The following is a 13,822-nucleotide window of genomic DNA, read 5'->3' on the forward strand; positions in this document are numbered from 1 at the left end:
ATGATAGACAGAAACAAAGTTGAAAAGGCATTTATGGAGAAGTCATTTAACAAACGCCTCATAGAACACATTATTCATAGACGAGGCTTATAATTGTTCATCAGATCAGAAAGTCACCAACCATTTGCCTTGTATACATTGTGAGATAGGTATTTAAACTTAAAAGAAAAGCATGTTATGAAGTCTTAGCATTAGAATTGACAAACAGGCTGTATAAAACTGTACACAATTGCTATGTTAATATCACTTGGCTTTAACTTTAAGTGCATACTCTGATAAAATGCTTTTTTGCTAAGTGCATTCCCATCACTTCCAACATTATCTATTTAATAACCAAAATACTACTTAGCAATAACAATGCTTATTGTTTCCACATTCTTTTCATCTTCAGTCTATCAAAATAAATTGCCATGAAAAAAACAGATGATGAAGTCTGCTCCTACCAAGAGAAGATCCTTATCTACATAAAATTTTTTAATGATGAATTGAACTTTGTGAAGCATTTCCCATCACAGTTTGCTTTGCACTCAATTTTAGGCACACAATTTAGGCACAACTTTACTATCTGCAGTGTTGTCCTCCCTGCAACTACACTAGCGAGCACAGCCCCAGATATCCACTGGGCAACTCGGGTCTGTGTAGGCTGCTTGTCTCACTGTAAAAGTATGTGAACAGCACTGAAATGAAGCCACCAGCTCCACTTTGGATCATGCTGCTCTTGAGTATGCTGCAGAATGGCTCAAATTCCCACACATACTCAGTGGAGAGTGCTTACTGCTCTTTGGGATATGTCAGGAAGTATTTCTAATTATCAATATTTGAGCAATACTACCTGTTCAGGCCAGCCTGCTCAGGACTTTTTCTTTTGATGAGGGGCATAAAAAAACCAACACCTGGAGGTCTCTTACAGCCCCCACCCCCTTTTTTAAAAAAAAGATGTCTGACAATGATTCACTGTTGTAATTTTTCTAGTAACTGGCAACTTTGTTGCCAATTATTTAAATATCAGAATAATATATTTGCCTGAAGTAATAAAAAGCAATAAAAATAAGTTGGCAGTTATTACTTCCATTATAAAAATCCTGATCCAAAGAGTTCATCCAATTAGCAAAAGAAGAAATTAGCTAAAAGGTACACTAAGCAAAGTGTTCAATGCTGTTTTCATTTAGATTGTATTTGTGTTCAAGTCCAATAGCAAGTAGTGAGAGTGACAGGGATCCATTTTGCAGATCCATCTGGCACAGGATCCCTTGGAAGAGTCACAGAACAACTGTTTAAGCACCAGATGTTGTCGAGGGAGACAGACTAATTCTGTGAGGGTCATGGAGGGTAAAAGAACAGACAGATGGGGTGCTCAAAGGGCTGGAAGACATCTTCTCCCAAGCACAGCCTCTAGACTAGCAGCATCCAGGCTTGTTAAGTTTCACTTAATCAAACCACCCATTCCAGACAGCCTCTGCTCCATACCAGTAGCTAGAGGCATAACAGCTGAGTGGAAACTTCTAGGCAGGGGTAAGAAAGTAAGGGAAATTAAGATAATTTAGAGTAAATAATAAAGGTAACAGGTAATTCCATTGCTGAATGGAGTAAGGGCAAGGGACTATTTGCTTACAAAAGGGATGCTGCTGCTGCAGGTGAAAGTAAGGAAAAGATGACTACATGTACTGAAAAGATGAGAGGGGGAAGTTGCCTGGCAAGAAAGAAAGGGTGGCAGCTGTTGTAGGGAGAGGAGAGAGCTGCCTGCTGCTTTCCAGTGCAGGAGGGACAGGTAGCTGAAGTCCAGGTATAGGAAAGCTTGGTTTAATATTTTAACCCAAGGAAATCAGGAAAAGAATAGCTCCTGGAGTTTCCTAAATTCAGACTTCTTCACCAAGTAGGGCAGCACAGTAAGAGCAGATCAATACAGTGATGCAGTTGCTGCTGAGGACCTTGCAATTACACAATACACGTTCTGGGGATTTTACTTCAGACTAGTTCAAATCTGAGCCCCAGATCAAGTATTCCCACTTCAGCAGTCCAAAGGAAAGCTATCTCATAAATCTTTGGTTTCCAAAGAGCAGATATTTCAACTAGATACTCTGGGAAGCACTTCATCATCCTTTTGCCTCTCACACAATAACGCTAGGTGGCAAGGGCAGTGAAATGCATCTCCCTTCAGCCTCAGATATGGAGTCAAGCCTTATTTCTGTTTCTCTTCCTGTTTCTGCTCTGTGCCTTTCTGTCCTTGCTTACACAAAAATGCCACCATAAAGCCATCAGGAGTTTCCTACCCATTTTGACCTCGCACCACTATTTTGTCAGTGACCAGTACAGAAGGAACTGTGGCCCTGCTTCTCCATCCACGGCAGTTACTCCATGAGGATACCCCAGATAAACTGACTTCAGACGTCGTGGAGGCACTTTAGTCTGAGGAGGGAATGTCTTCTCAGAGTCTCTAGCACCACTGTTGCTTTGCCTCCGGTCTGACACCACCTGGAGGTGCCAGAACCTCTGGATGGGACTGCATCATCCTGGGACATGGGACGAAGCATACAGTATGTGCAGAACTTCTGGATGCAGAGACACAGTCAACGTCTTCTGCCATGAGCTGGCAGCATGACCTCACCATACTCACCACAAATTTCAAGTTCCTATAATTGTGTTCAGTTACAGTGGGCTAGCCCAGTGTGGGCAAAGTCATAATCAACATCGCTGGGGGCATTTTGCAAACCATGTTCTTTGAACAGTGTATACATTACTCTATATGGAGAACATCCTTTTCTTACATGAAGTAATATGATATGATCAAGTCTTGAAACTAGAGACGTTCACACTACTCATGAAAACTCCAGTGAAATTTGTACTCAAGGGACAGTAATCACTGGCATTGAAGTCAACAACAAAGACTATGAGATTTTATTAGTCTATGATGGTACGAGCAGGACATTTTGGCAGTATATTCCATATGCAGCAATACAATATATTATGATTCCACAGAGGTTCCTTTTGTTATACTAATGTTAAAACTTAACAAAAGCAAAAAAAGAGGCAAAATACTGTTAACATACTTAACATTTGTCAACTATGCTAATGTACTACAATGCTAGTACCAGTATATTATTTTGGGAAGATCCACCTGGGGCTCCACCCTCTATTCTGCTCAAGTGTTGAAGTGGCCTGAAAACATTTACATTTTGCCAGCCTAAAGCACCAATGAATAACTAAAAAGCTTCTCCAAACCCTGTTCGGGTGTACCACAATATAAAACGAGAATTCTGCAGTAAAAACGTCCAAAAAATATCATCTACGATTCTTAAGGGAGAAGCTTCTTTTTCTTGCAAGTTTTAGCAAACTTGCATATTTATTTTAATGGACTTGGGTTTTAAATTTTACTTTGCAATTTTAAAGGAATAAATAGCCCCCTGCCATTGCTTTATTTAACCTTTATAATCTTGCATTAAAATGTTGTTATCATTAATAATGAACTCTCCATTGTCTTCAAAATTAAGAATTTTACTTTGCTAATGTCAATTTTTACAGTATTAGCAACCAGTCTGCAAGTACAGCGATTTTTTTTCTTTTCAATAGGACATACCAGCTTCATTGCAGAACTCGGGTTAATTGACACTGAAATTATTTTTCCCTCAGCATCTCAGATGATAATTGGGTCTCCACTGAACACCTTCATCAGTCATTGAGAAATGCTTTTTAACATGCATACACAGTGAAATACTATGAGTAGTCTGGCACAATCATTTTCATAATGGAGTAGCTGTTAGGAATTCCATTTTCTTAAACAGCAGCGTAAAACTGGAGGAAATCTCCACAGTTCTCTAGTCCAAACTCTTGCTTCTGAGCTATGCACAAACAAGATTGCTGAAAAACTAAAGTACCATTACTATGGCAACATGGACTGTAATATTAACTAAACCCTGCTTCTTGCAACCAGGCATGCAGACAAACCCTCCATTCTCCTAGAAGGACTCCTGGGTTCCAGGCTTCTACTCAGCCTACCTTAAATTCAGCTTTCTTGAATACAATTAACCAAACCCCACATTGTTTATATACACACATACATACTAGAATAAGGTACCAAAATAAGTTCTGAAATACTGCATAATTAATTTGCATGCCACAAAGAGAATATATTTCAAAATAACAGTATTTTCTTTAAAGACCATGATTGTGGAATATCAAAAAGATGGAATAAATAAAAATAATACAAGGTAAAATAAAAACAAACACAAACCCCCCACTATTAAGCCTAAAAGCTCAGCATGACATAGAACCTTTCCTCTATTTCAAGCTTAAGATGAAGAATTCCTCACCAATTTTTCTTTGTTTCAAATCTGATCCTGTGTGTTCACTCCTCCCAGATCTTCTTAGAAAAGATGACAGAGAGACTAAGATCTGTATCTCCAGATCTGACCAGACACAGCATTCCCTAGAATGTGTTCCCCCACATAGAGCACAGCATCAGTGGTCCTGTCATCAATCACTGATGCAGAGAAAGGAATATAAATATGCTTATTTCTAAACCTGATAGCTTGTTGATACTTGAAAAGAGATAAATCACTCTATGAGTATCTCATAAATAGTGTTCACTTACAATGAAAGCATTACTAATTCCAGTAGTATATATAAAGTTATGCAGAAGGCAATTTACCTATCCCAGTGTATGGAAAAGAAAAAAATAATAGCACAAACAGTTCTAAAACTCTGAGAGGCACAATAAACTTAAAAGCTATAAAAAGCTGTTGGAGAAAAATGCAGAATCACACTAAGATCTTGTGAACTAAAGCTGTGAATCCATACGCATTTTACTCCTCCACAGATGCTTGCCTCGGGCTACTACATTTCTGAAAGTGTCTGTGTAGAGATTTACAAATTAACTTCACTTGATTTTCAAAAACTGTTATTCATCATTGCATAGTGTTTTCAATGAGGGCAGTCAAAGAAGCTAAAATGCTTCAGCTGAAGCCGCTAAGTATTTGCTAACTTGATACTGATGTAGATTCCAGGGTGGAAAAAAAAGCCCAGAAATTAAGGCTCATGGTAGGCCAATTTCACAAGAATTTTGAAGAGAACACTATTTTCTTTCTGACTTTTAAAACTCCTTTCTGCTACTTGAATTTCTACTAGGGCTCTTTCTTCCTCTTTGTTTATACTAAAAATATTGCATCCTAGTTTCTTCTTTACTGAAAGATGCTGATAATCTCTAGTGAGCAGGAAAAATGGAATAACTAGAACATAATCTGCATCACTGGTACTTTTACTTATATCTGACAGTTTGAGCAAAAAAGAACAGTTTTGCAGTTGCTCCCACTTTACCCTTCGATATGCCATGATGAACAGACACTGCTAACAAAAATAAAATATTTTATCTATCTAGGAAATAACTATAGTTTAGGAAGTGAGACGTTCAATCCATTTAAAAAATAATAAGGACATACCATGTTTCTTCGATGTAGTGTGCCCGTGTAAACTCCTGGTAGGCCTTAAGTGTTCCTGCACGCATAAGCATGCGTAGGAATGTCTTGTTTCAAAATAAACATTAGAAACTTGGGTAATAAATATAGAATTATCATCTGGATAAAATCAGATGCCTAAAATCCTATTGCCTCCGAGTATAATTATAGTAATAAAAGTATTGCTGACTGATGAAGAAATGTAGTATTTATGCTGCAGGGATTGCAAATCAACACTTTTTTATACACAGCCAGTTAAAAAATCCAGCCTGCATTATAAAACTTCATTGGTATATTAAATAATTCACCTCTGGACCATAGTGATTAATCCTTCTGGCTTTCTCCTCCTGTATTGTCTCTTTCCTATGATTTATATTATTGTCACGATAATAAATTCATCAATTCAAGATAATACTTCGTCTTTACTGGATAAAACATGTTTATATAAAATGCACGTTCATTGTCCTAAATCACATCTTTAAGATATATTTCATATGTAGTAAAACATTGTCTCAGAAGATTAGAGCAAATATTTCAAAACATGTCTACAAAGCACAACCCTCAGAAACTTCCTATCTTATTTTAAAATCATATCTTTAATCTTATTTTGCTCTCTATATCCCTGGAGTGAATATTAAAAAGAAGGCCTATTTTACAGTTGCCAAGTGGGGATACATCATCTGAACTGCAAATTTAAATTTAAATGCTTTAGATCTTCTAGAAAGATTAAAAACGTGAGTAGTGTTTTCATCTATATTTATGAAGCACTTACTGACAGAGTTCCCAAATTCTGTCAGCAGGGGTAAAAGAGCCTTCTCTCATTCAGAGAAGATGTGGATACTGCAGTGGCTTTCCTGTTCTCAGTGGAAAAGTTGTGGGCAGTAGTCTACATTCAATTGAGCCAGCTCATAATTAATTTTACATTAGATCATTTTTTGAGAGAACAGAGGAAATATTTTCTATTTTAAAATACAAAGGTTCACTCAAATGTCACAACTCCAATAATTCAGGTTTCTCTGTGCAGCCTATTTCAGAATACTTTTGTATAAAGAGTTTTAATATCATATGATTATTCACTTTTTTGCCCCACAAGACCCCTTGGGAACAGCACTGACAAGTGCTACAGACTACTAGGACTGGTAAAATGATTGTGGACGCCATGATCTACTCCACCTGTGCCATAAAAAGCTAAGTTCATTGCTGCTGCCCTGCTCCCAGCCTTTCTTCTTTCCATCTCCTGCAATGTTCACTCCTGTCTTGCCTTTTTTCTCCCCCTCCAATTAAAGTGCCTGTTTACCCCTTATCCTCTCTTCTTGACACCAGGTGCCCAAGCTGAGGGGGACTGTGAGTGCACGAAAATCATTCTACCCCATCTCAACTATTACACATTGTAGAACAGCATCAAATGGGCACAATAAGCTGCAACGTGTTCCCTGGGAAAAAAATGGGCAGAAAAAACCCCACCAAAACAAAGCCAGTGTGGGGTCTACTCAAGGCTTTGTGGAAGTGTCAGTCATAGGGAAAACTGGAACCCAAGAACAATAAACCATGATGAGTACAGAGGAATGTCTGCAAATTTCAGGGCTGTAGCTTTCACTAGTATCAACAGTGTATGTACAAGAGAGAATGTTTATATAGCTGCATCACTTGGCTAAATCTGGATTAATGCTTACAGGAAAAGAGGAAAAGATATTCTTGATATTATGTTGACCCTCCCTACCAGGATGCAGCTTATCTTCCTCATTAAAGAAAAGTGGGAAAGAAGGATTTAAAATAAAACATAATTCATTTACTGTGTCTTCCAGTCCCAGCTTAGCTCATGGCTCAGACTAGAAGGAATCTCCATCAGCACAGACTCTATCAAGGATTTCTATGAGGGGACAGAAGCTAGGAAGCTAGGACACTTCATAGTGGCTGCACAGGAGGTGGCGATAATCTGATACATAAGAAAGTATGTCTAATGAACATAAAAACAGGATTTTGCTCCCTCTTTGCAAAACACAACATTAGGACAGGCTACAAGTATTTGCTAAATAAGTGAACAAACCACACAGCTCAAACCACGCTGCATACAGTAAATCTGCTTTCATCTGCTAAGAGAACTATACAAACAAGAACATTCCTTTCTTAATTGGAGAACCATCTTTATGCATAGCCAAGACAGTTTTTCCTAATCTTACCCAACAAAAGCATCCTATGTTTAAGTGAGAAAGTTTTTGGTCAGTTATACATTCCTCTTGTACTTACCTTAGTTACCAAATAAAGTCAAATCCTAGAGATAACAAAAATTTAGACTAAACACAATGTGTAAGGATATCAACTTGCTTACAGGGCTCACTAAAGCTTGTAGAAATAATAATCATGCGGCTACCAATGATAAAATCATAGTAACAAAAAGAGCCCATTGGACGAAAACTGTAGGAGTGTATTAGCCAAGACTAATTAACACCAAAGTACCCAATGATAAAGCTTATGCCAGAAATTAGCAATCTCTGAGCTATTCTGCCCAATGTTCCCATCCCAAGCAAATATGATCTTTCACATGCTTAATTACCCTGGCAAGTACTACCATAAACACAGCTATACTGCTTCTAGAAAACACTTCTGACTTACAGCTCTTGCGTATTTACATCATGTGGGTACCACTCCCCACCCCCATTCTGAGAAACACTCATACAAGCATTTTGGATAATTCCTTGCACATTTTCCAGTATCTGTATCAAATATGGACTATTGATAGAGAAACTCTGAAAAAACACTTTGATGGTTTCACCAGTGCTACTGCTTTTTAAGGAAAAACCTCTTATTTTAAAATAAATTTCCTGTTCCATTTTTTCTGTGAAGAAAAAGCTATCTTAGGTCTGCCCTGTTGTAACACTTTAGTCTGTGATGGCCTTTGATCTGAGGCAAGAGTGAACATCATTTTCAAAAGGCAACATGAAGAAAGATCTTGACTTATGAAGTAAGATGTAACTGAACATTACTGTGATTTGGGCAGATGACTGAAGGGGAAAAAAGGTTGCTTTTCAATAATAACCCTGAACATTTCAGTATGTCTGTGTGTTTGAAAAGATATTGCTCATGTCCCACTTAACCAGGAATATGTAGGCAGTAATTAGGCACTGAGCCAGTGAGCCTCCAAGCAGTTTCTCTTAATACTGTAATATTAATTAGTACAAAATATGTCCTTGCTGAATAGAAGGGGAGAACAGCCTAATTCATACCAGAAAGAATTAGAAGAGGAAAAATAACCAGAGTTAATTACATAACATTTTTTGCCAAGCAGTGAAAAGCTGAAATAGATGGGTATACAACACAAATACACATTTCAGATGAGCTATATCAAGTCACCTACGCAAGACGGATAAAGGTACTAAAACCAACACAGAAGGAAGTCAAAGACAATAATGTTCACTTAAAGGAACAATCTTGCATGTAGAGTGGAGAAGGCGAGATGATAATTTTTTCTGTCTCTAATTTCTAACTTTCTATGTATAAAGAAGAAGAAACACTGGCCACTGATTCTGTTCAGCACTGAACATTCAAATCCATCTCTTTTAGAAACAGACCAGTTTCAAGCTCTTACAGACAGAGTTACAAGGAGCTGTTGGCACATGAAATCATACCGGCTCTTCCACTAGACATACAAGCCCTGTTAACAACAAAAGCATGACTACAGCTGACAACAGAACTACCAACTTGCATGCCTTTGCTGTTGCTGTGTCTGACACACAACCTGACTATGAAACGCTCTATTAGAATAATTAGAAAATTTCAGCAGCTACTTTCTTACATCACTGAATTTTATCCCCACTCTCATTCTTGGGATGAACTATTTCAGCAAGGAGATTATACTGTTTCAGAAAATGAATTTATCCAAGTGATAGAAAGCCATGTTTTTCCAATTCATGCCTGCAAGAGTGGGGTGGGAAGTTTATCTTGTAGCAAAATTTTGACCGGTCAGAGAGATGGAATTAAGGAAAATGAGGAAATCATCTGACTTCACTAGGCCAATTGTTCAATAAGCTCTAGAAAAACAATAATTAACATCTGTTGAATGATTCTAGGTAGTGAAATGCACTTTTCTCAATCATCAGGGGGGAAAAAAAAACCCCAAACATCAAGTCACCTAAGCTTTCAATAGAATGTTAAAAAGCTAAGAGGCTGCACCTACAGACAACTATAATTGTTATCTTTTCCAAATTTTGTCTCCTTTGCAAAATTTATGCAAAATTTGCAAAACTACTGTGACATTTGCCTTCCCTTCCTGTGACACGCCAGTAAGAGTTATTGGTAAGTTAATCAGTAAAATGTTACATCAACTGGATGTAATAAATGCATGGTTAGCAGCTGTTTAGTAACACAGGTTACTACTTTAAATTTGTTTTGGAGTAAACTTTAGTAAGTGGCATTTTAACATACAAAAAAACATGTTTAATGGAAGTTCAGAAGCTCCCAAAGTGCAGTAAATCACCCCAAAACTTTTTGAAGCTTTATAAACAAAGCAGACTCATGTCCTCTCCAAAAGATTTAGAAACAGGAAATGCAGAAGACATTTTATATTATTCTACAAAAAATTAACTCTCCATGCTATTTCTTCTAAAGAAATCCTAGTTAAAATTCTTTTCATGGGAAGAGTGTAGAGGGCATAGAAGCAGTACTGCCACTTCCAATATAACTTCTAAACAAGGTTTTGGTGTGGCTTTATGAGAATGGGCTTAAAATTTACTCTTGAGCTACATCGCATTGCAAGACACGTCGATAAACCTTTAAAACACCTGAGTCAGATATATAAGGCACTGACAAAATTCTCCTTTAAATCAGGCATGTAACTAGTACCAAGCAGATATTGCTGTTCTGAAGCAGGTTTTCACCAGTAAACTCTCAGTAACAATTTAGCAGTTAAGTCCTGTTGCAGAAATGTTACTATTAAAGCAGTTTTCAAGCTGCCAAAGGTTTACTCTCAGTTCAAAACTAAGCAGATACTAGTTACAGACTGCAGCTCTCTGAGCATATCCATTAGTTAAAAAGCAGTTACTCTCACTGAAACGTCAACTTTGCTCACTAAAAGTAAAGAGCTTTTAAACTGTGCACCTATCACAGTATCAGAGTAATTATAGCTCATTATCTACTCTTATGCACACAGATGGCATGGTTTCTGTCAGACCAAACCTGCCTGGCCAGAGATGAAGTGTGGAATCTGAGAAGTGACCCACAGCCTTACGTGGGTCTCCCATGATGACCGACCTAAAACCATTCTCTGTTTAGAGTTTCATTTACTTCACCCTCTTCTGTGGGATCAAACACCTGTATACAAATTTACTAGATTATACATATAGCATTAATAATCTGCCTTAGCTACCTTTGTGTTCCTGAAAATGCATGTGATAAAGTATTGGCTGGTACACTAAGCTTCTCCTAAAGATGCATTTGCAGCACAGTATAACAAAATGAACAAACAGTTTGGGAGAAAACATGTCACAAAATCCTTTTTAATCCTAAAATATTTCCTCCTTTAGAACACCATTCCCTAATGGGATTCTAATAATATTACGATTTTTTTCTTTCCTAATGGATAACATAATGCTTAAAGAATGTTTTCAGCATAAAACATTTTATCCATAACATAGTATGCTCCACTTACATAACTTGAAAATACTTTGAATCCAAACTTTTCACTGGAAACTGTTTCCATTCAAATTTTCAGATAACTAGACCCTTCATACCAACCACTGTTGAACAGGTTCTGAAAAATCAAAATCAGTAAAGTTTATTTGCAGTAGTATACATTTATTTGAACCTCAGTATTCAACCTCTTCGCAGGACTGTAACTATTTTAGGCCGTAACCATTTCAGTGTGTTAATTATTTGTCAGGAAGCAAAATAACAGTTACATTCCTGTCTAATGCAAGCATCTGGAATATTTTATGGATGGTTTTAAAAATCCAAGAAATAAATGCAAACTCTGAAACACCAATACATTTGCTTCAGTTTTTCTTCTGCCCAAACACAAAGTACCAAGGGTAGACTCCTCAGCTACTGCCACTACTTTTAGAAACAGAATTCAGGATCTTTCATCTCTACTCTGGATAGCTGCAACATATTTTGCCCAGCTATCCCATATCTTACATAACAAGGACTTAAACCTCCAAAAGTTATGTCACTATGTAACATATACATCTAGTAGAGGAGGAGGGAAAATGTTTTCATTAAAATTTCTTATCTACAGAACAAGGGAAAGGTGTAAGTGACCAGGAGCCAGCACAAGAAATGGAGCTTCACCCTGACCCAGACAGGGTGGCCCTTGAAAGAAGTAATTTACCTTTTACAGAAGGAAGAAACACCCCCTCTTCCTCCAACAGCAGAATCAAAAGAGGGAGGAAGGTTACTCTCAACTTCAGAGGAAAAGGCACATGCTGTCCCTTTTGACAACACCAACAATTCTGGTTCATAAACTCCATGAGCTCGTAATGATAGTTATGCCATAATTTCACAGACTAATCTTTGTGCCTTGAACACTGCAAGCACAGAGCACGCTCTGAGGACAAAAATCAAAAGCTGAACTACGGAACTAGTATCTGATCTAATCAAAGGAAAGCTCTGAAGCCATTTTACCTCATTTTGGATAATGAAAGATCTCACAGGACAAAGAGAAGCTTCTAAAATTGCACAGCTCAGGGAGTGAGTGGACATAAAAGTTTGTGTGTCGTCAGCCTTACAAAGCATACTTCATTTTACTCCTGTTGCTTAAGTAGAGATCATACATTATCTCTGTCTCTCAGATGTTTTGCTAAAAATTTTGCCTACACAATTCAACACCTGGTCTGATAAATTTAAGCACAGAACACTGGAATTAAATACACAAGTGAGAGATACTTGAGCACATATCTGCATAAGAATGGAAAAACTGAGTCAGGGAAAAAGTTGAAGGCAGAGGCTCTGCCAAAAATGAGCACTCATGCTGCTGCCAGTACCACACAGGTTGAATCAAACTCAGATGTAAACAATCCAATTTTTTGAACGATTCTGCTTGGTGGAAACTTCAGAGATCAAAACAGTTATAAATCAAGCAGATTTATTTAAGCACATTGTGAAGTAATGGGCTTTGCCTCTCAATAGAAAGTACGACTTTTCTGAGCTGGTGGGAAATTACTATATAAGGCTTAGAATATACCTAAAATGTTATTTAGGAGGATGAATAAAAATTGGCTTAGAAAACAACAGCTCAAAGAATGTTTTAAAATCAAATATAATTAGTTCAGACTGCAAATGCTGGAAATTCTATAATGATGACATTTTCCACCTTTTTTTAATCCAAGCATATGATAGGAAAATAACTTTCAGAAAATACTTCACGACAAAATTCAGATAAAAATCACTAGCCATGGAGGTTTCCTATGATCTACACGTCTTTCTCTGAATGACAGTATTTTTTTTATAAAATATAAGAATACCTCATTTCACCTCTGTTAATCCTAAATTCATGCATTTCCATTTTAACAGAATTTTCACAGTAGAGTTTAATCTAACTTCAAATGCTATGCATCTCACAGTCTTGAGATATGAAAATATCTTCATACCCAGATGTTCCAAAACACGTTTAGATGGAAGCCAGCTGAAATGTTTAGATTTAACATTAGTGAGATGAAGTTGCTGCAAGATTTGCTCCTGTTATCTTTAAATATTAAAAAGTAAATAGCTCTCAGCAATCAGAAGCAAGCAGCAGAATGCACTCAAAGATTGTTCTGGCCTTTTCCTTGGTGAAGAGAAACAACAAGTACTTATTGGCTGTAAATGAACTTGTTTGCTTGTCTCTTGCTTGGTGCTTGCTTGGATTAGATGCTGCTTGCAGCAAGGTCTGTGAGCTCTTTGGTGCGAATATGGGTAAGCAATGCTGAATGAGCAAGGGCATATTTGCACCTCTGAATGCAGTAACTGAATAGATAACATGAGGCAAACAGCTAGATGGGAAGCGATGGATGACAAGGGCACAAGAGCATGCTAGGAGCTGTTCGTAAACATCAGGGAAGCTTGCATGAGAATGTTCTCTCATCATCTTTATAAAGACAGAGATATACAGGCGATGAAAACAATACTCACATAGCAAAAAGAAACATACATTGAAGCTCAAAGATAGCCAGTATACATGAAATACATTGTGCTAGAAATCTCAGAAGGGAAGATTCAGCTACGACATGAACTTGTGGCTGAAGAAAGAAGAAAAAAGCCTGCCCAGACAAGACAAAATCTGCAAACATCTGCTGAACAAGAAATCCAAGGTGACAGGCCACAATAGGAGCAGGAAGATCCACAGAAGCATAGGACAATAAAGACAAAGCAGAAAAAGAAAAAAGATAATAGAAAAGAAGCAGAAC

The 13,822-nt window shown here is 37.4% G+C and overlaps 1 protein-coding gene across 4 annotated transcripts in view; it reads right to left on the reverse strand.

Annotated features, from left to right (window-relative positions):
- Positions 1 to 13,822, reverse strand: part of CRPPA (CDP-L-ribitol pyrophosphorylase A) — a 122,413-nt gene that overhangs the window by 25,504 nt on the left and 83,087 nt on the right. Inside the window, exon 10 of one of the 4 annotated variants that reach the window (XR_012653465.1) lies at positions 11,092 to 11,193. The exons of the other annotated variants lie outside the window; for them this stretch is intronic. The gene's annotated coding sequence lies outside the window, so the exon portion shown is untranslated. The remainder of the gene's footprint in view (positions 1 to 11,091; positions 11,194 to 13,822) is intronic. 4 annotated transcript variants of the gene reach the window in all.

Source organism: Buteo buteo, chromosome 2 (assembly GCF_964188355.1).
Source record: "Buteo buteo chromosome 2, bButBut1.hap1.1, whole genome shotgun sequence".
Lineage (NCBI taxonomy): Eukaryota > Metazoa > Chordata > Aves > Accipitriformes > Accipitridae > Buteo > Buteo buteo.